Source organism: Natator depressus, chromosome 12 (assembly GCF_965152275.1).
Source record: "Natator depressus isolate rNatDep1 chromosome 12, rNatDep2.hap1, whole genome shotgun sequence".
Classification (NCBI taxonomy): domain Eukaryota; kingdom Metazoa; phylum Chordata; order Testudines; family Cheloniidae; genus Natator; species Natator depressus.
The window spans coordinates 29,732,446-29,759,587 of NC_134245.1; the positions used below are offsets into that span (position 1 = coordinate 29,732,446).

Genomic DNA, 27,142 nt, shown 5'->3' on the forward strand with positions numbered 1-27,142 from the left:
CTTTTTGTGAATGTAAAGAAAAAAGAGTGGGTGTTCAGGAGTCAGTATTTGAATTTCAGAATTGGTCACCCAAATATCTAGGAGGTTGACTATAAGCATTTTACCTGAATATGTAACTGCAACTCAATGCATTTATTCAGCTTATATTTATCTGCAGTCAAATCCATGTCACTACTTTTCAGAAAAATGTATGTAACCAGGTTAATTCCAAACCTTTCTGATATCAGATATGCAAGCCCACTAGCATACATTTGAATTAAACTCAATTCTTAGGAGAAGTTAATATTTTTTTCCAGTAATTGACCAACTCTACCTCTCAAAAAAAAAAATCAAAAAAATCCCTACAACATAACCACGTTCTCCAAATCCTAATATTTTTCTCCTGTTCTGAATGAAATTTTAGCAGTGTTTACTGTTGGGGGGCAGGAGGAGATTTTACATCTGTGTTCATTAGAGATATCCCAGGAGTACCTGAAGACAATCACTGCAATGCTGCTCCACAGATGTTTGGCAGATATTGTTTTCTATTATACACAATCAGCAGCAGAAATACCACCACAAAGTAACGGTTTGCAAACTACAGACTAAAAGTATATTTGCATTAAAAAAGTGCACCTGGTGGTAAATTCCTAAATCCTTGAATACTATGCAAGACCCTTCTGTTATTGTTTCTTTGATTTATCCTTTTCCCCAGGTTTTCTTCCACTATTTCCATTGATTTGATGTGTCCTTGAAATATGACTAGCAAATATTTCCCCCTCTCTTTTAAAGAGTGCATTATAAATACAGAAGTGAAGGAAAGAGGGGAATTCTGGGTTTGTCTTTGGCTGCTATGATCAGTAGAGTGGTCCATTCCAACATCAGCCAATTCACAGGGTGTTACCACTCCTATGAAGTATGGCTCAATTCTCCTTTGTAGTTCTTGCAATTTGAAGTGACTTCTTCCCTCTCCTCACATGGATTGCATCCTAGGTAGTTGTTTTTTGGTTTTAGGGTTTTTTTTTTTTTGTGATGGCTGGTCCCTCCACACAAGGTGAGTCCTCACTATGCCTGAGATGCTGGGGGTGCTGACTCTTGGGGAAGTGAATAATGCCATCCCTGCTTGTGAGTATAAGAACTAAAGTATAAGAACAACAAACAACACAGTACATCAACACATATCCAAGGGTAAAAAAAAAAAAAGAAGAGACCACCACCCCCAAAAATATAACAATCAAGGACATTATTGGGAACAAGAATAGGATCTGGGGAAAGAGAGGGTTTGGTTTAATTAATAACGACTTAACACATTAACAAAACAAATCTCATTTCCCAACTCTCACAATTCTTCCCAAGCAGATGGTATGCTGAGGATTAGTTCAGAGATCAGTGCTGCCATGCTGTGAACATTGGCTGGCTTAAAAAGTCATCCTCTTGCAGTGCCTTAACCCCTCAGGCCCTGGACTGGAATCCTGAAGATGTCTTAGCTGCCTCTCAGTAGCTAGCACCAGGTTGGATCTCTTCCACTCTGGACATAGGTCTCTACAGGACTGGAACTGTGGACCCATGTGCTAATTCCCACGGCAGTTCAAAGACTCCCTTTGTGATGGGGGTGGGGGGGGGGAGTTAAAGCGGACTCCCGAGCTGTTCTGCTTCTCTCTCAGGTCCCAAACTCAAAGCTCAAACAAACTAAAACTAGTCTTGGGATCAGGCTATCCCCTCCCACTGAGGGGGCCAAGCAGCCCATGCTCATTGCTGGCCCCGCAAACTGCGTATTGACTCATGCAAGAGCCTCCCTATTGGCTTTAGCAGGAGTTTCTAGTTCATTCTCTCCCCACACCTGACTCCACGTATGCTGGGTATGGTGTCTGAGCTCTGTAGCCATTATTGTTGTAGTCCATATAGCAAGACTCCCTAGAAGCTCAGTCCAGAGTGCTCGATAGAAGCCTGCACTTGAGGACCATTACAATTGAAAAGAAAAACACTATTTTTTTTAAACAGTCACTTTTGCATGGTTCATCACAAAGTGAGCAGTCAATATTCTGAGTTGAGAGTTTCCCATTACTTCAGGGTTTTAGCAACTTCCTTGCTCACTAAAAAGCCTACATCTTCCAGTGTTTGTCATCCTCTCTTTCAGAATATAAAAATCACAACTTCCAGTGATAATTTGCCTCCTCCAGTCCACTTTCTCTCTCTCGGTACAAGTATATGTAGGCCAAAGGTTTTCATTTCTCTCGTAACTTGTGTCAGTCTACCTGTGCTCCAAAGTGACCTAACATGCCAACACCCAATTCTTGTCTTAATCTGAAATGAGGTATCTTCACAGGTAAGATTAAGAACTTCTTTATTACTTTGATTCTCCATCGTAGCATCAACTGGATTTGCTGATTGACCAGTATTATCTTTCAGAGTAACAGCCGTGTTAGTCTGTATTCGCAAAAAGAAAAGGAGTACTTGTGGCACCTTAGAGACTAACCAATTTATTTGAGCATAAGCTTTCGTGAGCTACAGCTCACTTCATCGGATGCATTCTGTGGAAAGTATAGAAGATCTTTGATACACACAAAGCATGAAAAAATGGGTGTTTATCACTTCAAAAGGTTTTCTCTCCCCCCACTCTCCTGCTGGTAATAGCTTATCTAAAGTGATCACTCTCCTTACAATGTGTATGATAATCAAGGTGGGCCATTTCCAGCACAAATCCAGGGTTTCACAAGAATGTCTGGGGGAGGGTAGGAAAAAACAAGGGGAAATAGGCTTGAATATAGACTGGGAGTGGCTAAGTCATTATGCAAGGTAACCTAAGTTAATTGTATCCAATTTGCAAATGAATTCCAGTTCAACAGTCTCTTGCTGGAGCCTGGTTTTGAAGTTTTTTTGTTGTAATATCGCAATTTTCATGTCTGTAATCACGTGACCAGAGAGATTGAAGTGTTCTCCGACTGGTTTATGATGTTATAACTCTTGACCTCTGATTTGTGTCCATTTATTCTTTTACGTAGAGACTGTCCAGTTTGACCAATGTACATGGCAGAGGGGCATTGCTTGCACATGATGGCATATATCACATTGGTGGATGTGCAGGTGAACGAGCCTCTGATAGTGTGGCTGATGTTATTAGGCCCTATGATGGTGTCCCCTGAATAGATATGTGGGCACAGTTGGCAACGGGCTTTGTTGCAAGGATAGGTTCCTGGGTTAGTGGTTCTGTTGTGTGATATGTGGTTGCTGGTGAGTATTTGCTTCAGGTTGGGGGGCTGTCTGTAGGCAAGGACTGGCCTGTCTCCCAAGATTTGTGAGAGTGTTGGGTCATCCTTCAGGATAGGTTGTAGATCCTTAATAATGCGTTGGAGGGGTTTTAGTTGGGGGCTGAAGGTGACGGCTAGTGGCGTTCTGTTATTTTCTTTGTTAGGCCTGTCCTGTAGTAGGTGACTTCTGGGAACTCTTCTGGCTCTATCAATCTGTTTCTTCACTTCCGCAGGTGGGTATTGTAGTTGTAAGAATGCTTGATAGAGATCTTGTAGGTGTTTGTCTCTGTCTGAGCAGTTGGAGCAAATGTGGTTGTATCGCAGAGCTTTGCTGTAGACAATGGATCGTGTGGTGTGGTCAGGGTGAAAGCTGAAGGCATGTAGGTAGGAATAGCGGTCAGTAGGTTTCCGGTATAGGGTGGTGTTTATGTGACCATCGTTTATTAGCACTGTAGTGTCCAGGAAGTGGATCTCTTCTGTGGAATGGACAGTATTATCTTGCTGATCATGGTCCAGCAGATCATGGTTTTCCATAGTCAATCACATATGCAAAATGGTGACAAACTCACCCGGTCTCTGGTTTGTTTCTGTAACAGAAAGCATGTGTTGGGGAACGGGCAGTTAGAGGTTGTGAGTTGAGCAATGAAGAGGTGAACTGCCTTTAGTGTGGCTCCTGCCCTTCAACCTGCTTGGCTTGGGTGGCCCTCCCAGGGGTTCTATTTCCACCAACTTTGCTCTGAATGTCAGAGCATAAGCCTTCCCACACCCAGACAGTAGGATTGAGCCCTCGGGGGGGAAAAAAAAAATCTACATATTAAGTTGTTTTGATCCTAAATGTAAATCTAAAATAAGCCCCCAGTGCTAGTATGCACAACATGCCAGTGCTAGGGTAACACCTTGCCAGACCCAAACATTCAAAAATAATGCATCGGGCCACCAAAGATCATGACACTAGCATGAAATTAATTGTTGGGTTTTTTAATGAACACTTTGGGTTTCTTTATCTGATTCAAACCATTTGTGTGCAACTCACTTTATGTAGTTCTCTGAAACTATGAGGGCTATTTTTTTTGTTTGTTTTTTTTAAAAGAGGGACCGTTGAGATTCCCCCCCTCCCCAGTTTCTTGATTCCAGATGTCTGTCCTGAAACCCCAACATTAAATATCAGTGACTTATTGCAAGTCTCCTGGAGTTGGTAATACTGCTTGTCAATAGTTCCATGCTGTTCCTACACCACTCCAAACTCCTATAAACCTGTGTTCATATCCAAAGCTATGGCTTTGTAATGGTACATACTAGGAAATGAGCATCATCATCAGAATGGGAAGTGCGCTGGACTCTCCACATAAATAATGGAACCCAGCATTAGTGTGGCTATATTATCCACAATGAGACGACTACCTTATTAGGTTGCATCTATTGATGTCCACTCCGATATATAAAATGTTGGGTGCCATTGCTTGTTTAGGGTTGTAAGTCTCATTTTTTTTCCTTTTATAGAAACTTGGCATGAAAGACTAGATTTGGATAAAAAATGATAGCTGGCTAATGAGTAACTGCTGGATAACTGGTGTTTGCGGCTAATAGATTATCCGGATGTTTCCTGAGCATTCATTCTGCTCCAACTTCTTTCCCTGGCACAAAGTCCAGGTAACCAGCCAGGACACACAGTGGCAGTAGCACTCCTCTGTGGTCCCATCTCTATATTTAAGGCTGAAGCATCCTTTGTACCACCTACATTGGTTGTCCCTACGGGAAGGAACATTTGGTAGATCCACAGTTATACCCCTTTTTTCCCAGCCTACTTGTAAATCATGCATCTCTGCGGCTTGGCAACAAGTGTACATTAACTGCACATCTCTGAGGGGTACTCCAGTACCCAAGAACCTTAGGCACTGGATCTACTCTTGGCAAAGCTCTGTGACCACAGAAGGGAAGGCAACAGGTTCAGCCCATTTTACTGTGTTGAATATTCCACAAGATCATATGAGGAGATTTCAAGTTCTTGTGAGCCTCTAATAATGTTAAAGTACACTATATGCAATTACAATTAATAGCCTTTAAAGACTCAGTTCAGTTAATTTCAGGACAATGGGCATGGTTTCCTTCAGTGACTAATTGAGCTGACATTTGTAAACCATTATGGACTCTAAATTATTGTATGTGACAATCACCACTTCTCCACCCACTGCTTTTTCATCTGACTAGAACTAGGTTGATTCAAAAATGTGCTTTTTGAGCAATAATTAATTCAACTCATAAAGCACGCCTAAAGTAAAAAGCACCTTTAGGGAACGAACACATAATAGTGTGGAGCTTTTAAGTAAGCTGTCCACAGGGCAATACCAATTTAAACAAATTAAAATAATTGTCAGTGGGCTAGCTATGGAAATATCCTCTTCGTAGGACTGTTGTGTTAGGCCCTGAGGGTCTGGATGGCACAGTAAGATTTTAAAGTGATCCCAGTCATGACTGCTGGATAGAACCTGCACTTACATTCTCTCCCCAGCCATATATCCTCAGGTGTTAAAGTGCCTTCCTGCAATATTCCACATGGTTGTTTTAAAAACCAATTAACATGCCACTATATAATTTATACTAAAAGTTGTTCAAGTTTTTATATACCTGCCAACCCATTGGCGTGCTCATGTTGCCATTCTTAACTGTGGTGGCTTCTCCCAACTGCTATCCCTGCTTCACCCATTTAATCAGCCCAAATGCTTATGTACAAACAGAGACCATTTATACAAGCCAGAGAACTCAGGCTCAGATCTCACGCTGGATATGTGCCACACTGGGTGCAGCTTAAATCTTCTCAATGGGGTAAAGGTGGCACCAAGGTTAACTTTTACCCACCCTAGATTGGGACTATTTGCTTTATATTAAACTAGCCTAACAGCTGCTTCATCTTGCACCAGCAACCAAGACCCCTTAAGGACTGTTCCATAAGCCAGTGATCACCAGGGTATTGAAACACGTAGGCTACACTCCCCATCCTTTATACTACCTGCCATATGGGGGTTGAGTGTGCATGGTTCAGAGTCACTGCAGGTCTATACCAGAGAATTGCTCCACACACAGAGAATGCTCAGGGGAGCAGAATCATTGACATTCCATCAGCTTTCTATAAAGCATCCTGAGTGGGGAAGTCAGGATCTGACCCAATATCTTTGACTAGGTCCTTACATGTAGGATGAAGTGCAGAATGACTACTCCCTAAATGGAGTAGAGCCTGTAAGAGACACCAATTACTACTGTACCTGTTAACACGCATAGATTTCATAGGGTAGTCAGTTTATAGAAATGAAAACACAACAGCAATTTAGATTCATTATGAAAACCTCACATACAGCAGAGTTACACGGCAATTAAAGGCCTGATCTTTTAAGAGAGTTGATGATTTGGTTCACAGTTGAATGCATAAGGAGTGGATGCAGACGGCAGGTGTGGGTGTACAAATGGCCAGTAGAAGGCCCACTCAGTCATTTTCCCATACAAATGCATGATTGGCAGGTTAGGTATTAAATTGCCCACAGTTGGATGTGAAACTATGCAAACAGGTTTGGAAAAAAAATCAGGCACAAAGATGCATGTATGGAAAAAAAAAGCCACTGGCAACAGATTTGGTACATTCCAGGTGAAAACAATTTTTTCCTGCAAAGTTTACTCCACAGACTTGCAACATCTAGCAGCAGTGAGCACCCAGGCTTAATTTGTGTCAGCAGGTTCATGGGGTAACTAATGACTTTGGGATAATGCAAGTATTTTGCCACCTGTTATCAGCAACAGCTTCTAAAAATGAAACCCTCAGAGGGGGAAATTTTACAATCTTAGCAGAATAGATCACATTGTACCAGGTTACATGAGGAGAGGGTAACGTAGGTTTGGCTGTGCACTGCTTAGAACGATCAGAAATCATCATTAGTTGGTCCCCCCCCCCCACAATTATATAAAGCTATTGAAATACCAGAGAAAGAGTGCAAGATATTTTTATTCTGCCTAAGGAGAGAAATGGCAGCTTTATTCAAAATCAGAGTAGCTCATTTAAAAAAAAAAAAAGGGGGGGGGGACCTCTGATATTGTCACTAAGGAGAAACATTCAAACTGCTTTCAGTGTCTGAGGAAAAAGTTGCGAGATCAAATCCAGGACATAAGTATGGCTGCTAATACACACATAAGGCTGTAGCCTTTTGAGCTGCTAAGAAGGTTTTCACCAAAACCTTTTTGAATAGAAACACCATATTGTGGTTCCAAAAAAACCCTACAAAAAATAAATTCCACCCTTCAGGTTTTAACTGAAATACTGTAAATGTTTGAATTTTCTGGGGTTCCCCCCCCCTTTTTAATTTTTCCATTTTCTGTGGAGACAAGGAGGGGGGGAGAGAAACACAAAAATAAGTTGATAAAAACAAAACAAAACATTTTGTTTTACATGCTTTTTTTCCCTGCAGAAGATATTTGCCATTTTTACTAGTCCAAGAAGCATGGAGAGCCCTCTATAGTGCCCAAATATGCTGAGTATTGTGAACAAGTTGGGATAGAATCTAGATCTCAGCCATCATACCACCCTTTTAGAGATTTGAGTGAAGCCGTCTTTGTGCTACTCAAGTATAAAGTGTATGATTATGTCCTTCTGAACTAGGCAAGGACAAGCTTGTGGGGTGGGTTCCTTGTACACATTCTTATGAAGGTGTGTGTCATCTAAATCATGTCCCAGATTCTTTTCATGTGCTGTGTGTTACTTTTATTGCATGTGAGGTGGTGGCATACCCCTAGTCTGGTAGGAGTTGCTGGACAGTTTTTAAGTAATTGTTTATATTTTCCCTGACAAAACCTTTTGGAAATTAAGAAGTTTGTTGATTTATTGAAGAAAAAAAAAAAAACCACCTCTCCCGCCCCATAATTCCTTCGGACATTTGTTGCATGTTAACTTGATGTTTTGCAAGCACATGCTGAAGTGAAAAGCAGAGGAGAAAGCTTAGAAGAGTTCAAATCCTAGTAGTTTTGACTCAATTTGTTAGTCTTTCTACAGTAGGAAAACAGGCATCAGTTTCAGTGTCCTAGATCCACCAGGTGATGAAAAGCCCCACATGTTCCTCACATGGACATTTAAAATGCTTGAGTAGAAGGTCCCTCTGTGTCTGTTGTGCGGTGCACAGCACACATGCTAACTCCCTGCTGCTCGTGCTCCAGCCTAGATGTGAAGACATTTCAGTAGGGAAATCATTTCTGAATGTGTGGTAAATAGTGTCCCAATACCTCTCCCCTTTACCAACTGGGATTTGACTGCAGAGTGCTTTCTAATGAAGAGAAAGCCATAATTATTAGCATCTTTTCTGCATAGCACTCTGTAAACAGTAAGAATGTCTTCCACCAGCCCCAGAAGTATTGAAATCCCCATTTAACAGCTGGGGAAACTAAAAATCAGATTAAAGTAGGATTTGCCTTTGGCCAAGGCATCAAGATTAAGACTCAGGGGGTGAAAGCCTGACTCCACTGAAATTAAGGGAAATTTTGCCTTTGACTTCAATGGGGTCAGGATTGCATCCAGGATTTCTTGACAGAGGTATATGCTCATTCCTCCAGAGCAGGTTGCCTCTCTGCCTGCGGACAGAAGTTTAAGCAAAAAAATTTCTGTTTATTCAATATTTTATATTTAAGGCCTTCGTCGGGGATTTACAACTTTATGTCCTATAGATAAAGAAACCCCAAGTAAACAGGTGTATGTCTAGAGTATTTCAGAAATTTCCTGTTAATTACCTCCAGTCCTCTTGGACAACATGGCGTCTCTTTTCTGGAATTCCAGAAGTATAAAGGATACTTTAGGGTCAGTTACACTTCCCTGGGTTATCAGTTAGAAGCCTTTTTAAAAATAAAATAAAAAAAAAACAACCAAACACCAGTTCCTGCAAAACTGTGTTGGATTACAAGAGAAATTATAAAGCCTCTGGTTTAGAGAAACTGACTATCCCAGTCTACTCCACAATACAGCCCTCCAGCTTGAATAAGGTCAAAACTAACTCTAACTTATTTATAAAGCAGTTTTCCAACAAACTCCAGCTCAACTCTCCTCCTGCAGCGTCGATGCTTCTAGAGTTCTTCCCCAAGGATTGTTTACGTGTCCCAAAAACCTCATCTGCAACCTCCCTTGTATCTGGAGATAAACAGTAAGAGATAGAGCTGCTTACCAAAAATTGCCTCCTCTGGGGACCAGGATGATGCTGGCTGGCACAAGGATTGTGAAGCAGAAGTGTGGTTTAAAGTCCTTTTCCCCGACCCTCCCTCCAAGTTTGTGCCAACAGATATAAAGAATCCAGTCTTACGTAATGCAAATCATTGAAGATCTGGTTTGTCACCAAACATTGATCGGTAGCTTGCTACCTGATTTTGTGTCGAGAGAGCAGGTACAAAGACCTCCTTTGCTTTGCCATCCCTGTGAACAGGAGTCATTTCATCCACACCCAATCATTATGGATAGACTTCTCAGCACTGTACAGCTTTAATGATGTATCATGAATTCAGTTTGAACAGAATTTCCCCCTCTCCCCCTGCCCAACATATAGACACTTTTCTACATTTGACCCCTATTGTGACTCTCAAATGTATTAAAAATGGCTTATGAAAGCAGTGTCTTATGGAGCACACACAACTCTGTATACATAGACATTTACTCAGAGTATTTCAGGAGATGAAAATGGATGAACAAAATACACTCTATAGAAGGAGAAATAGAAAAAGGATTAGCAGCAACCTTTTAGCTATGAAGCTTCAGGATGCAGGAAAATTAAGGTTAGAGCAAAAATCCTGCAGAGTTAATATGTATGGAAAGATTAAAGAGGGGAGAGAATGGGAGTGTGAGAAAGGAAGGGAGCAGCTCCAAAAGGTCAAGACACACACACAGAAGAGATGAACACCGTATCAGAGAGTAGGAGCCTTATAAGTAGAATCAAAGTTTGAGGCATCAAGGCTTGCAATAAACACAAGGAGTTTTGTAGAATGGTTATTGGATTAAACTTGAGCAGTGATCTTCCTCTTGTGCATGGGAACAAGAAATGAATTTAAAACATTTTACAGGAGAATAATGAGCTGTATGTTTCCTTTTTCTCATTACTTAAGTGCCTATTGCTTTTGATCCTTTCCTTAATTTCTACGAGCTTTATTTGAAGAAACAGTAGAATGAATAGATCACTAAGAAGCTTTCCAGTGTTTTTTCCCCCTCCAAACCTATTTATAGTTTGCATTACCATAGAATAAATGCTCTTGCTTTTTGACTATTTGGATCTATATTTAATTACAGAGGGATATCTGTGTACTCAAGGAGGAGACTGACTAGTGTGGAATAGTCAAAGAAAAATTGTTGTGGATACCACCAGATATACTGTATAGAGTAATCCAGCACTCTGAGGGGAAGAGATTAAATGACATAGTTAGTCTTCCATATCTAACTTTTATATGATAAAACAACCAATTTAATATTTGAGAGCTATGAAGATTGTCCCCTCAAAGAACCTAATCCTATATGAAAACTGGTCCAGACTTGATACAGTTTCAAATTGCTTGATTTTAGTGGTTCTCATTTTCATTACAAAACTTTTTTTTTTTCTTTCCCCTCAGTTGGTGGAAGAGTGTTGTGACTGTCTATATAAAAAAAAGAGGATGGCATTTTCCCCAGTTCGTTTTCACTAGCAATCCATAGAAAGAAAGTTACAGTACTTTCTTGAAGCCCTACAGGCCAGTCCAACTCCCACGGAATTCAGCAGAAAGACACCTCTGGACTTCAGAAGGAATTTTATAAGGCTACAAATTTTGCCTCATCTGTGTCTGAGCTCCACCCATCCAGGAAGGTAGAAATGCAAGGTTCTTCAAAGACATTATAAACTGCTAAATGCAAGATAAACTGATGCCTAAATCTCCAGATATCAAATAACAGGAAGATAAAAAACAAACAAACAGATTAGGATTATAATATGTATCCTTTGTCATTTTAGAAGGGGACATGCATACAGCAAGCATGAGTTCTAGTAATCATTTCTGCCTCTGGGTTTACCTTCAGCAACACCTTTGCAGCAAAACAAATGCTTCATTTAAGTATTTCAGTGTTTGATACTGTTTGATTTATAGGTATGAGACACGACACTAACGCAAAGATGATCCACTTTAGGTTGGTGGAAAATGACAGTTCAGACTACTATTGGCCATATTCCTCTCAGCATTTTGATCTTACATCTGGTGATTTTTGCAAGAGGACAGACAGCTGTGGATATACCATTACAGTCAGGACTCATACATGTCAGGTACATAATGTGGGGCAAGATGGCAATATAAATCTAGTGCACACTAGACAGGGTAGTCACTACATACAGACTCATCAATGAGGACAATGGGTGTGAAGCTTTTAGGTCAGAAGCCTTTTTAATCTGCAGCCATGGATGCAAGTAGTTAGAAGAGCTTCCATCCTCCCTTGTTTAGACCATCCCATCAAGGGCTTTAAACACAGGTAAATTTTAGTTTAAGGCAATAATGAAGACTGAAAGTCTCCATGGTGTCCCAAAAAGACTTTATTAGTCATTTCAGATCATGACGACTTTTCATGTCGTTTGGAAATACAGAAATGCTCACAATCTCAGTGTCTGCCAACCAAGGTCCAGTAGATCAGAATATTGTCCCAATCTTGTGTATGTGTAATTATGAGGTCAACACAGGAGACTACCGCATGACGGTCAGTCACATTAATATAGCAGACCATAACTCCTTAGGAACCACAGCTGTCTAGAAGATGAGAAATTCACTCATCCTGCAGATGGTTAAATCTCACACTGCATTGTTTATTCATGCCACTGAAACCTCTATTTTATTTTTCCCCCTTGTACCTTGACACAATTTCAGATGAAGTATCTGTTAGCTGGAGGAAAGCAAGTAATTGAAGTTGTTTACTTCACAACATGAATGATTCTCCACTCACATGAGCAGAAGCCACATGATGTAGCTCTACTGGCATCAATAAGAGAGGGAGAGGAGTCAAGCCCATGTTTTCCATGGGCTGTAGTAGAATTAGAACTGTATGACATGCACTAAAGATCACTAGAGATGCACAACTTATGCACACAAAGAATAGAATACCAGCCTATGCAATTCCCCTTTACTACTTTGTAGCTGGTAAACATACATAATCCACATTTGTCCAAAAGGGTGACATTTGGGCAAACAATGAAAAAAATTCTTTAACACATTTTTCTCTCATTAACTTAGTACTGAGCCACACCCTAGCACCCCCATATTCACAATGGTGATACAATTATGATACTTTGTATAAAACATATGCCTTATGAGGTATCATTTTAAATGTCTTGATCTGTTGAACATTAATATCCAGTTGGATTGTATGTGCTATCACCGTATGTGGCGTTATGAAGTTTTGCTATGCATGTATTCCTGAAATATGTTGCAAGATTGGAAACCCACAATCGGCCTTTCAGGTACAACAATGGAGCAGCCAGACACTGATGATGGCCCATTAAGGGGAATAAACATTCACAAGGACTACCCCATGAACTGTATAAAATGGAAACCTCTCAGAGACAGCACATAAGCAATGGAGACTGCTTGACTCACATCATCATATAAGATCTTTCCATCAAGCTGGAAGAACCTATAAAGGAGGGGAAGTGAAATCATAATTTGGCCTCACTCCCCCCCACAACTCATCTGGAAACATGTCTGGAGGTCTGTAGCAAAGTGACAACTCACCGGTGCAGCACCTCCTGCTGGTTGTCCTGGGAATTAGCTCTCCAGCATACGAAGTGCCCCCTACTGGCCAGTGCCTCGCCTGCCATTGGCCCCCATGTCCCTCCCAGACCCCAGTGCCCCTTTACCTTGGAGTCCTGCCCTCTGTCAGTACCCCCACACTCTCTGGGTCACCCCTCCCAGGGGAACCCCAACCCTCTAAATCCACCTTGCCTCAGTGGCTACTGCCAGTCATCATCTAACCCCTGCTCCCATGGGCAGGCTGCAATCTGTAATGGCCTCTCATCATTGGCAAGGGGTTAGGACCTACTGCCTTTGCCTTTGCCCAGGCTGCCCCAGTACCTTTCTGGGCCTTTACCAAGGCCTGCAGCCTGAGGGTTTACCAAGCTGGAGCTAGAGCTGCCTAGGTCAGGTCCCTTGCTCTCAGGGAGCTAGCCCTTCCCACTCCAGGGCTTGAGTAAGACTCCTTTAGCTTCCAGCCCACAGCTCTCTCATAAGGGCCAGCTGTGGCCTGATTGAGGTGCAGCCCCAGCTGTGCCTGTTTCCCCCATCAGCCTAGATGTTCTCTGCCACAGCCTTTTCCAGGGCTGCTTTAACCACTTCAGGGCCGGAGTGGGGTGATCACCCCACTACAAGGACAAAGACTGAACTGGCGAGGTGGTCCCAGGCTGGAAAGGAGAATCCCAGCCTGTGTACTATTAAGGAACTCTACTATACCATCAGGGTGAGACACTCCTTGATTTAAATCCTGTCTTAAAATGTATCTTTCTGTAGTTAAATCTGGTTTATACTTTACCTAAAACAGTGTGTTTTGCTCAAAGTGCTTAGGGAATCTGCTCAGGAACAAAAACTGGTGAATGTCCCCCCCACATTGAGGGAGGGGCAGACTGGGTAATAAACTTACACTGGTTAGGCTCCTGACTAGGGCAAGATGGTACAGCTCTGGGATCCTAGGCTGGGGAGCAGTGGGAAATTGGCTGGAGCCTCTCTACTGTAGGTTCATGAGTGGCTGGCGAAAGCATTCATGTAATGCAGCTGGGTGTGTCCCTGCCTGTGGATATCTGTGTTAAAATGCAGTACTTGGAGAAGTTTGCAGCTTGTCACAGCATCACAGTGTGAGAGGGAGCCCAGGTTAGTAAGACAGAGGGCTCAGCAGTACACCAGGGGATTGCACCCATTACAACCACTCATAAAAGATCTTGGAGTCAGTGTGGATAGTTGTCTGAAAAATATCCACTCAATGTACAGTGTATAGCTTAGAAAAGAAAGAGATGACTAAGGGAGATATGATAGAGGTCTATAAAATCATGTATGGTAAGGAGAAAGTTAATAGTGAAGTTTTATTTTATTTGACTCACAAAGAAGCAAGGGTCATTCACTGGCAGAATTTTTTTTTTTTTTAAAGGAGGAAATATTTCTTCACAAAACATAGTCAACCTCCCTGCTCCCCAGCCATTGGCTCTGCACCCAGGACTCCAGTCCCCGGCTCCACACCCCGGCCATTGGCCCTGTGTCCAGGCCCCACACTCCCAGCCCCGCACCTGGGGCTATACTGCTGGGACCCCAGCCGCCGGCCCCACTCCTCAGCTGCAGGCCCTGCGTCCAGCCCTGCCCTGCCCCCCAGCCCCGTGCCCTGCCCCTGCTCCTGGCCCCCACACCCACCCCCAGCTCTGGCCGCAGCCTCAGCCCCCTTACTCTGGGTCCCGGACTCCCCCCGGTCCCGGAGACATAGCCCTGCTCCCAGCTGCAGCTCTGGTGGGGGGTGCGGACAGGGTAAGGGGCTGGCTTCATCACCCCCACTACTAAAAATGTTCCAGCACCACTAATTCCCTCTTAGCATCTGGCACTAGCCACTGCTGGAAGACAGGCTACTGGGCTAGATGAACTATTAGTAGGACCCAGTATGGCCATTCTTATGTTCTATAAATCCCATGCAAGCCCAGCTCCACCTAATTTTACATTTGGCATATCAGAGTACTCAAACTGTGATGACTGTTGTGGGTGATATGAGAGGTACGGATATTGATATATCTTGGATAAACTGAATTGAATTTTGTGCACTTGGGGTAAAGTGTTTTTGCCTTACAAAGCTGATGTCCGTTTACAAAAAGATTGCATACAGTAGTGTAAACTATAACCTTCTGCTGGAAATGGAGTCATACACACCTGCTTGCAAAAGCTGTTGTATACTCACAAAAGAAAACAATGTAGTGGAAGGCGACGGAGACTTGGGTTCAAATAAAAATGCAGATTTCTTTCATGGCCTGAATCTGGAATATAATAGACATGTGTATATATCATAAAATCACCACTACATAATTAGATACGACTGATCACAGATCTTAAGGTTAAAAAGAAGTTTGGCCTTTTGCAGATCAGGACTAAGATACAGTGAGAGAGCTAATAGTGTATGTAAGGAAACCTTCATAACATAAGAGTGGGCAAATGTTATCAGTCTGCCTTTTACAGTCACTATGGAATTGAGCTCTTTATTTGCAACACATTTAAAAATACACAGAGCTCATAAAAAAAAAAAAAGCAAGTATGATTTTAACCATGTACAACAAGTTTGAGTTACCTTAAAGAGGGGGTGATTTTATGCTTGGCATTGCAAAAGAAAGTGATAGCCTTCAACATTGAAGGTTGTTGTCACTGCTAAAGACATGGTGCTTGTAGTCAAATTCTCTGAACTTAATAAGTGACATTGCTGTTACCTTTCATTCTCTCTGTGGATTGTAAAGTACATTCTTAAGTTCCTCAGAGCTTTGGGACAAACTAACATTTCCCCTTCCTTATTCAGGCACCGACATCAATGAAGCCTATTATGTGGTGTTTATTCTGAAAATGAAAACTTATATTTAGAGGAGGTTTTGAAATGCCATCTTTCGGCGCACACGTACGCATTTAAAAATCAATAAAAATCCAACACCTTATTTTTTTTGCAATTCAATAGCAATAATATTAGAATTGTCTTTAAATGTCAAGGATGTTGGAAGAATTAAAGATAAAATTACAACAGCACTTCCCCTGTGAAATGGTTATTCTTTTAGTAATCTTGTAAACAAAAGCACTTATAAAATTCTGCTCATCTGTTATAAAAGTACTTTATGACAAAGATGTCTCTGTGATAAGAATTAATTAAGGGAAGCCATCTGGTTTGAAAAAGGACTTTTCTCAAGAACAAGTATATAGCAAATCCAAAGAATAAAAAGGCTTTTCACATTAAAGAGATTACAATTTGAATTAAACATTATCCTATTTTAATGTTGCTCTACATGTGTGGGTGCATCTACAGTGTGTTTCAGGTGCTTGTGCAAGTTTGACAGTGAGGGTGGGGTCTTTCTTAACTCAAGGCTTACACCTAGCACTGAAGAACGTAAGTGTATATATGTTTGTATTTGCCTCTGTATCTACAGCACATTAAAAAATCCATATGATAATACTTTATGCAACTATTAAAACCAATGGAATGAATGTCTTTGGCACTACATTTTCATAAGAAAAGCCACCTTGATTTCTTATTTTATACCCACAAAGGGCATAATTTAACTGACAATCAATGGCAGACACAAATTGCATTTTAAGGATTAACTTTTCAAAAATAGCCTTGAGCTTTGCACCTACAAGTTGTAACTAAAATAAATTGTTGACATAACTGATGTTAGACAATTGTAATTGAATTTATGCAAGCATCTGACTAATTTGTTCACAAACCACGAAACAGGCTGGCCATTAAACAGATGTATGATTTTTAAGTTGACTATGTCCCTTTAACTTTCCAAGATCTTAACATAGAACTAGACAGGTTTCACTATGACAGTGTAAAACATTTCCCAGCTAAGACCCCAAACCTGCTGCAACCTGTTCCATGAAGGCAGTCCCTGAGCCTGCATAGATGCCTTCAGTGGTGCTTTGCCTGGGGGAAAGAGTCTGCCCACGTAGAAGAAATTGAAGGACTGGAGTGAAAACTGGAGACATGAAGGAATCATTGGCATGATTTGGCATCAGGCCCAGAGAAAATAGCTTGTACATGACCACCTGCCAATGATGCAACATAGGAGAAGGAGGCAATTAAATCATACAGCTAGTAGTTAAAACTGAGTACATCATTCTCTTGATAAAAAGGGAAGGACGCTTACATTAGCATTAAGTTGCAACAAGCATCATTTTGAAAAATAATGTGAATAGCAATGTCAATAGGATCATCCTCACCGCACTGACTGGGGCTTGCATGCAGAAATCAAGGGTAGTTTTTATTTTTCTTTCTTCATCTTTGGTCCAAAATAGCTAATTTGTTTTTCTTTTTCTTTTTTTTTTTTGGGGGGGGGTGAAGGAGGGCAAGAGTGGTCTCACTATTAGTTTGTTATATCTACCCTGCCACCAACTCCGGTCTCTTTTCATTGTCTTGTTGGCATCTACCCAATTGTTTTCCCAGTTAGGGGTGCTGGAATGGGGAGGGTCAGGGGGCCATGGCCCTCCTATTTTTCACCACGGGCCCTGCCCTCATCTCCCCCCACCCCCAAGGCCCTGCCACCCTGCCCAGGCTGGCAGCTAGAGCTTAGCCAGGGAGCCCGGGCAGCTGTTGGGTGCTGTACTGCGGACCCTCCATCTGCCCAGGGTGGGAAGCCGAGAGCAGCTTCCTGCCTGTGTTCCCGTCTTGTGGGCCCCCGCCATCCAGGGCAAGTGGAGGGTCTGTGGCTCCTCACAGCTGCTCGCATGTCTCTTACCATGGCCGGGCTGTGGCCCCCAGCTGGAGCCAGGACGGGGGAAGAGCCATTTGGACAGCTGTGGGCAGCATCAACCCTCCCGCCCGGGGTGGGGGACCCTCAAGGTGGGGACACAGGCCAGGGCCTGCTCTTGGCTCCCCCATCGAGGGCAGGTGGAGGATCCATCTGCAGCTCCCAACCCACTCCAGCTTGGCGGGGGACTTGAGCAGAACAGGAAGGACAGGGATGGGGCCATGGAGGGGGCAGGGTCCCTGACTCCACCACTTTTGGGAAGGCTCTGCTGCCCCTGTTCCCAGTACAGATCTGAAACTCACCCCATCACCTCCCTTGGTTTGTGACTATTGATTGTTTGTTTGTTTTTGACAGATATACTCAGTCCATCATATGGGCATTTTTCTTAGAGGGCATGGAACGATCAGACCCCATTTGAAACTCATCCAATTTAAAAAAGTATTATACTTAATTACAGTCTACTGATCAATTAAGATACTACTGATAACTCTTTGCATTTCTACAGCACCTTTGCTTTGCAAACACTAAAGCAATGGTTTTCAGACTGTGGACCGTACACCATTGGTGCCTGCAGAGAGCTGAGTGATTGCATGAACACATGAAAAAGAAAAACAACCTAGAAATCATTCTTTGTGATCTCTCTATTTTTAAAGGAAACTAAATACAGCAGGATGAACTTTTTAGAGACTTACCACATGACAATTGCTTGCATCTGTTGGATCACGTTTAGGACAGGGCTCTCCATTTCATTTGTACATGCATATCAAGTGTTAGTCTCTCTGGGATGCATCAGACTATCACTACCACAATTCTAGGGAGAGGGGTCTGTAATTCAGTTCTAGGGGGTCTGATTCTATGTTTCTAAAGTAGAACTCCCACTGAAAACAATGGGCAGTCCAGGTACGGAGTGGTTGCTGATTTGGGCCAAAAGCATGTTGCTCATGAAGGGAGAAGAGGGAGATAAAGAACAAAAACCCCAATCTTACAAGGCAAATCTGTGCCATAAAATTCTCCCAGCTATAAAGCTGCTCGAGCAGAGACAGATTGTGACATGTATTAATGAGGACTTGGAAAATACAAGTCAGAATCTTTTTCAGGTTCTTCCACTCCATGTATATTTTATTCTGAAATTATGGAAAGTAACTTTGAAGCAGCATGTGTGTGGCAAGCAACCCAACCAACTTAAATGGAGAAGTATAATCATTTTGATATATTAGGTTTCAAAACACCATACCTTGGGCAATACCTCACCAAGAGGAGGTTACTGTACATTAATTCTGAGAGTGTTAGGATCTGCCCACCACTATTTCAGCAGCAAATGCCATGGACTGCAGTCGTCATGCTGCTAGAGTTAGAGCTCCATCAGACTTTCCATTATAATTTATAAATCCACACACACACACGCATGCCCACACACCCTGCTTTTTAGGTACTTGCAACTTGATACTTTGAATTCATATTGTGCAGCAATTTCACATGCAAGTTCAGACCCTTGGAGAAATATTTTAAAATAAATATAATTTGATTTGTTAGGTATGTCAACGGACAAAGAAAACCCAGAATTGCTGAAACAAAGGCCTGGTCTAGTTTTTGAATTGGTTCAATTATTTTGATTAGGAGTGAGATTTTTATACCACTAGTTATATTGGTACAACCTTTGTTGTGGACATTTATACCAGTATATAGCAGTGTCACCAAATCTGCATTTTTACCTCCACTCTCTCCAAACAAAGAACAGCATTTTGGGCAAAACAAACAAACAAACAAAATTGCCCTGCTGTAGTAGATAATACTGAATGAATAGAAGAAAGTGAATCAGCAATGAATTGGACTAAGAACAGCTCTTTCCCCCAAAAGCAAATAAAACTAACCAGTCAAAACCATGAAAATATACTTGTAAATGAGTGGGATTTGTTTACAGGGAGAGAGACAGTGTGGGGGGGAAAAAAGCTCACTTTGCTCTTCTAGTTTGGGCAATAAAACGTGAACATGTTTGGGCTTATCCACACACAATTTTTGGAGTGATTTAACTGCGTTGGTTTAGAAAGCTCTAGTGTGGATCCTATATAAAAGGTGTTTATGCTGGTAGAGTGTGTTTCCCCTAAACTTGCAGGGATAAGTTATCTTGTTAAACCACCTTTATACCTCAGTTGCCAGTAGATGTCACAACAATTTACTGGCCTGGGAATATACATTTGATATCTCCCTCAAATGGTTAAGGTACCTAGCCAAAATAAAACAAACATAATTAGGGTTCCTATCTCAGAATTCATGCAAAAAAGGAAACAGGAATTTCAGAAATACTTTGTAATTATAAGGGAAAGCCAAAGTCTCAACAAGTAAGGAGTACAAAAACTAAGGAGACTCTTATCAAAATAGAGTTGCACCAAAATAGGAGAACAATATTGTTACTGTATGAACAAGACTGACTCCAATGTAGAACTTGTCAGATCTAATATCATGAACGATAAAAAACCTGATGTAGGGAATCATGACCCTAACTCCTCTGCCACACTAGACTTCTCCCACCCAAAGGAACCTAATTAATTAATTTCCACTGGAAAATGTTCTCCAGTTCTGTAATTAATAACAAGCAGCCACCACACTAATCCTCTCTTGTGGGAAGGGTGTCCAAGGTGATTAGTGAAGGCAAATTATAGCCTATTTTCCCCTCAAAACTCAGCTGTTATCAGCTGCAATCAACTTTTTAAAATCAAGATAATGTCATAATCGTATTGATTTACATGTACCAAAACACAGCAAGCACTACAAAGACAGACTATATTTGCATTTTTTTTGACAACTAAGCAGCCTAGTCACTAAAAATAATTGTTTATAAAGAAACAATGTCTGTTAGGGTGCATTATAGGCCTACCGGAACTCTAAAATGAAGTCCTTCCTTTCTATATTAGTTACTGTGATAGTCTTCTCATGCAAAGAAAAAGATTAGAGGTGAAATCCTGGCATGATTTAAGTAAATTGGATTTTACTTTGGCATAGTAACCAGAACTCCACATCCAGGAAATCCTACAGCTCAGCTGTTTATTATTCAATGCATACAAGATGATAAAATGTAATGAGCCAATAATTTATTATATTTACAACAGCAAGAATGACTTCTGAGTAGGGCAATTTCTGGTAGTTAATGACCAGCTATGTAGAGAGCCACCAGTTTGTCATTAACTAGAATGAATGACTCTATCTTGTGGGCCAACCCTACTCCTTATGAAGTGGATGGGAGTTTAGTCATTGACTTCACTGGGAAGAGCAACAGGGATCTGTATGATTATTAAGTATTCCCTTTTAGGGGGCCACTAGCATCATTAGCACTGAACCTATCAGCAAGCAAAATTCCCAGCTGGGAGAACTTGGGTGGTGTAGAAGGGTAGACTCACATCTGCAGTACTCTTTCATGGGTGAGTGTAACATAACAGGCTCTTTCCTCTAGCATGGCCCACCGACATTTGCTCCAATCCTGCAGTAGCCTCTCTTCTCATAATACAGCCTTCTTGCTATGTCATTCTTTAGTTTCACCCCTTCTAGGGTAACAAAGTCCAACAGAAAACAGCCAATTGTCCTTACAAAAGGTCTTCAGCCCTAACCCTGGGTCCCATGGTACTTACGTCCTTCTCTTGAGGGCTCTCAGGCTTACTTGTTCCCTTTTCAGGGGCCTCATGCCACCTTCCCCAGTGGCAGATAGGAGAACAATTCCTCCCCCCACCCCACTAAACTGGGTTCCAGCACAGGGACCCTATAACCAGCAGCCAATGTCTTCTCCTTCAGACTCCTTGCTGCTCAATTCCTTTACTTTTTCCTACTTTAGCATATCAGCAGGCCTTTCCCGTAGCACTTCACCCTCTCACAGGGCCAGGACTCTTCAGTAGAAACCCCCAAGAAAAATCCCAAACTAAAAGTACAATATAAATCCAATTCTTCCATCCTCTGGCAGGATATTTCATTCAAATTGGTTCCTCAGTTGAACACGTGCCAGGGCACTCTGTCTCTAGAAGTCCAGTTCCTGCTTTTTTACCAGGGTCCCTTATCACCAGTATCTTCTCTATAGGTCTTCTTACCCCCTCCCAGATTTTCCTACTCAAGAAAGAAATCACTCAACTAACTCTCCCTAGTCTTTAATCACTGAAAGTAACTGCAGAGTTTCTCTAAGGAGTCCCCTATGCTTATCTGTACTTCTCTTCTTTATAGTCAGCACCAGCTCCTTTCCCAGAGTCTTCATCTTTTGGTGAGCCTGACTCTCCTCCCTCACCTCCAGGTGCAGCCTGGTAGCATCATTGGCTGCTCAGGCCCATGTTAATTCTCTCAGTGCCAGGACGGGGCATACGCCCCATCACAGTGGATTCTGTCATTTTGCACTGCCTGAGATGTGCAAGAAGGGTGTATCTGCCTCAAGGAGTCAGATGACATAAGATATTTGAGCCAAATTTAGCCCTGGAATAAGCAGACACAATTCTCATTGAATCTAGGGGTAGTAGTACCTATTAACACCAGGTCTGAATTTGATCCATTGATTTTTACCTAAATTTCCCTTGAGCTTTGAGACTTCCTAATGTAAAGAATGAAAATGACTCCTGAAAACACACAGTAAAATGCATATAAAACCAATTTTGCTACTGTTACTAAGAAGCCAGGTTTTAGCAAAACTGCTAATATAGCAAGGTGGAAAAAGCAAAGCATAAGTTTTAGGAGTATAGTGTTAAAACTAGCTTTCCTTTTTTTGCACATGGGTAGAAAGAGGGAGCAACTAGATATGACTTTTAAATAAGTCTTTAGCAATAATTCATTTGATATACTATGGGTTTTTAGAAGAAAATGTGGTCTATTCAGGAACAGGGTGAATTACAAGGAGGACACGTAAATAACAAAACTGATTTTCATTTTGAGGTAAGAAAGTTTAGTTTCTATAAACTAGCTTTATTGAGTTCTAGGAGTCTGACTCAAATATAGGTTAGGAAGTATCATGCTGGAAAACCACCTGCCTCTGTGTTATCTTACCAAGTTAATCCCCAAGGTTGGAACTGATTTTGTGTACCATTATTGAGTCAAATAAAAGTTGTTTAAAATAGTTCTGCTTTGGGTTGGGTTGCCTGCCCACCCACCCCACAATTATTTGTTCATAGCAAGGAAAGTCCAAGACTCTCATTTACTGTTTCACATACTGCTTACATAGAAAAGAAATATGAGGAAAGTGTTTAATGTATTTTAGCTTTTAATGCAATTTAGCAGCTGGAAATAATAAACAGAAGCCAGCAGTGTGTGTCCAATCAGCTCCTTAGGGACCAACAGCAGCAAGTGCTCTGTGGACTGCAGTTAGGGAACCACTGGTCTAAAACATCTTGATCATAGGGTTTTTTTCTTCTGTAATTGATGTGGTGTGCTCTACACAGAATACATGATGCTGTGGTGGCGCACAAAGGAACTCCTGTGGCATGCCCTCATGGCTTATCAATACAGACATCCGAAAATCATGCCAATAAAACCACCTTACCATGCCTCACCATCCCCTATTAGAGTACGTGTACCATGAAGTATAAAGTTCATACCTGCAAAATCATACCATTATAAACAAGGTTCTGAATTCTGTTCTGTCTCATAGGTATAAATCTACGGTGACTCTGTTCTAATCAATAATTTCTAATTAAATGTAATTCTGCTGTGTCAGGGGCCCTCCACACCTGCAGATAGAGGGGAAGGATTTGTGCCTTGGCATATTAAAATTCCACTTCTGCAGAGAAAGGAGAATGAGAAAGGTAGAACCCGCCTTGAATTTCATGGAAAACTTTGAGTTCCTCTAAAACACATACTCCTTTCCTGCAAGATACGTAGCATTTTAAAGCTCCAGGACATATTTTCCCCTCATCCCAGAGCAGAAATCATTGGCAAATGTGCTAGTCACATACCAAAAACACTGATAAAGGGTCTTTCATTTAATGGTTCCAAGTTATTTCATAAAATGTAAAATTAAAGGAAAACTCCTATATAAGATGAAAGTCCTTGTAAACAGTCTGCCTTGATGACATTCATGCATACGCCTCTTTTCATCGCCTTGTTTGTACACATTCGGAATATAGCAATACATCAACAAATGTTAAATATAAGGACTTCAAAATAAGAACAGCAGTGAGCTGTTTATTAGAGATTCAAACTTTGGCAAATAAACCCCTCCAGGCATCTCTTGGAAAAGCTTTCAGAATTACTTCTGTTTTCCTGCTTGGGATGAAAAGCTGCCTATTGGCTGCCAGTTTTTGTATATTTTTACATTTGGACTATCCGTAGTTGATTCTGAAAGCACAACTGGTTCAGGAGAGAACATATTTGTGTGCCCAGAACAAAGAACACATACACTTTAAGTACTCACAGCCCTTTTGTACCCTACCATACTTTACTAAGGATGGGGGGCCCAGACATTTTGTAAAGTTCATTTGTGTGTTTTGCTCCAACCAGGGACAGAAAGAAGTTGAGTTGGTCATGAAGAGAGTAGAGGCCTGGGCCTCTAACCTACAGAGTCCAAGGATCCTTGCCAAACACTGTGATACCAAAGCTTCCAGCTGGATTGTCTTCCCTCGCTGATGATCCATGGTATCCACAACTAGCATAGCTTTCTAAAAGACTTACTACCATTTTAACCTACCCTTCTCTAGCTGCCCAGCAAAAGCCACAGAAAACACCCTATACTTACAGCAACATTGATTTCCTGCATAACCTTCCTGAGCCACGATCACACACAACTAGAGCAAATACAGTGTGAGCCAAAGGCTTAGTGGAACAGGCAAGCGTCAATGCTCACCCTATGTTCCCCCATCCAGTCCATCTCACTTGCCTCCTCTCTGCAATTTTTACTGGAGCAATGGCTCTTACTGTCCTCAAAGTCAGACAAAATATCTGGGTAGCAAACAAAGACAACAAATACAAATCCAACACAATAGTTGAATTTCCATTGTGATTTCTTCTTTTACTTTAATTAACTCTAGCTTGCAAGCTTTAGGTTTGCTATACAGCTCTACTAAAAATTATCCTATGCTGATTGAAGGTTCCAGACCTGAAACCTTTTCTCACAGGATTAGTTGTTACTTTCACAACTGATCCCATTGACTTCAACAGAGCAACTCATGTCAATATGAGAGTATTCTCAAAATTTGGATTTATCATTCTGAAATTTTCCACATTACTGACTGATTGATTAATATTTGGAAAACCTTCTTTCCCCCAAGAGGGAAGCAAAGATAATAAAGGATTATCAATTAATGAATTATTTTTAGTCCAACATTTTGGTCTAGTATTTTAAATATAATACTGTGTTAAAAGTTAACCAAAGTATTCATCTCTTTTATATGAAGCATTTTGTTGCAAATGATTTAACTTATCAACACTATCTTATCTAATCTCAGCAATACTATTTAGATTATGATAATACATGACCTGAACAGTACATTATGTTATTTCAGATTCTCACAGAGGTTGCTTCATAACAAATTGACAGCAGTTGAATTTCCAGCTTAGCATAAAGACTTATCACTTGGCATTAAATTGGATTCTGTAATTCAGAGCTAATTGTTATATATTGATTTACTACATTGAATTGTTTATGCTGTAGGAAGACAGATCTAAAAAGAGTCCTGGAATTATTATATGACTATGAATTATCCATGTTAATATCCATTTGATTGTTGTTTTTAAAGGCAGCTTTTCCTACAGTGCTGCAGGTTATGTACAATAGGAATATAGCATTTTCTCTCTCCACTGCTGCAGCACACTATATCATACGTTACAACACATGTCACAGTCCAAAGTAAAAGGGAAATGATATCTTGGCTCTTTCCAATTAAAATTAATAACATATGCAACTGTATATTTACAACATTTCAACTCCATGCAACATTTTAAATAGGAAAAACACCTCCCTGAAATTTCAAAAGGATCCTACCTTATGTATATCGATTGTTCCTGCTTTGTGCCTTTTGCCTCATGTCTTTTACATGTTCAGATGTTATGGGGAATTGCAAATTATAATTGTACCCTCTTGTGGTGAAGCTGGTTTTTTTTTTTGTTTTGCTTTGTGTTGTTTTGTTTTTCCACAGAACAACAAATAGAGTGTCACTGTATTCATATTCATTACTGTTAAATTCCTTCCTTCTGCACAGAGATGGAGTATTCTGGCTGCATGAGGGCCAAGTGTGGAGCAGTCGGGATACTGGAATAGCATCTGCAGCCCTTCTACAACGGTTATGCAGAGCCACCGGAACTACATAAACACAGGTCCACAGCCCTTCTCTCAGAATGACACCAGACCATCCCTAGCTTGCTCCCAGTGTGGCTGGCATTGAGACTCTGACAGCGGTACACAAGGGGTCCTATGCATGGGTGCTCAGCACTTAGACCCTAAGCAGGGTTTAAGTGGGAAGAGGGCCATGTGATGATCCTCCAAACTGGGGTGAATTTCACCCAATCAGAGAAGTCTCTTTACCCAGCACCAAAATGAAGCCACCTCTGAAGAAGAACGTAGTAGTTATTATGACTCCAGCAACCCAACACAAGAGTTTATGGATAAAAAGTAAAGTGAGATGAATACAGAGCCTTCATCAATGTGCAGAAGATTCCTATCTGATATGTTGAAGATGTCTTCCCCATGTCTCTATCTCTCAACCCGAGCACTTTCTTGTTTTTTCTTCAGCAATAATGCATTCAAACATCAAATGTAAAGTGTGTCTTTCTTTTAAAGAACAAGCAAACATAATGGGGTGAATCAATAATATCAATTATCATTAGCACTACAAATTTGAAAGAGGCAATTTGAGTTCAATTACATTAACTCTGAAAACATACAGGGCTGAACACTGTGTCACAGGTTTAAGGTAAATTGATGATCTTTGTAGTTTAGAAAAAGAAGAAACACAACAATTTTGTTGAAGGCAACTGACTGAAGAGATCCCTTATGTTTTCAGAGAAGGGAGGCTGGGGGGAACTCTTTTAGGACCCAATCCTGCTACCCTGTGTGGGACATTAAATGGGAAGTTAGTGAATCTACAGCACCTTAGCTTGCTGAGCAGGAATGTCCTGTGTGGACACAGCTGCAGCTCACTAAAAGTTCTACAGTGTGCATTGATATACTCCTTGACTTGCCATGCACTACTGTTCAGTGTAGACAAGCCCCCAGATTTACCAAGGTTTAGGCATCAAAGGATATAGATAGATGCCTAGTGAAATTTACAAAAGTACCTAAGCATGTTAGGTTCCTAACTGTCAGTGAAAGTCAGTGAGAGGCACCTAACTCATTTATGCAACTTTGCTAATCCCACTAGATGCTATCTGCATTTTTTGGTGCCTAAAAATACCTTTGCAAGTCTGGTGCTTTTTATCTTCAATGCCCATTGGCTTTATCATCACAGGATATATCATCAACTTGCAGGATCAGGTCCT

At 41.2% G+C, this 27,142-nt stretch overlaps 1 long non-coding RNA gene across 1 annotated transcript in view; it reads right to left on the reverse strand.

The window, feature by feature from the left end:
* The window catches only part of LOC141996873 (uncharacterized), a 225,227-nt gene extending 198,892 nt beyond the window's left edge, over positions 1-26,335 (reverse strand). Inside the window, exon 1 of the long non-coding RNA XR_012641637.1 lies at positions 25,650-26,335. This is a non-coding gene — a long non-coding RNA (uncharacterized LOC141996873). The remainder of the gene's footprint in view (positions 1-25,649) is intronic.
* Positions 26,336-27,142: the final 807 nt, after the last annotated feature.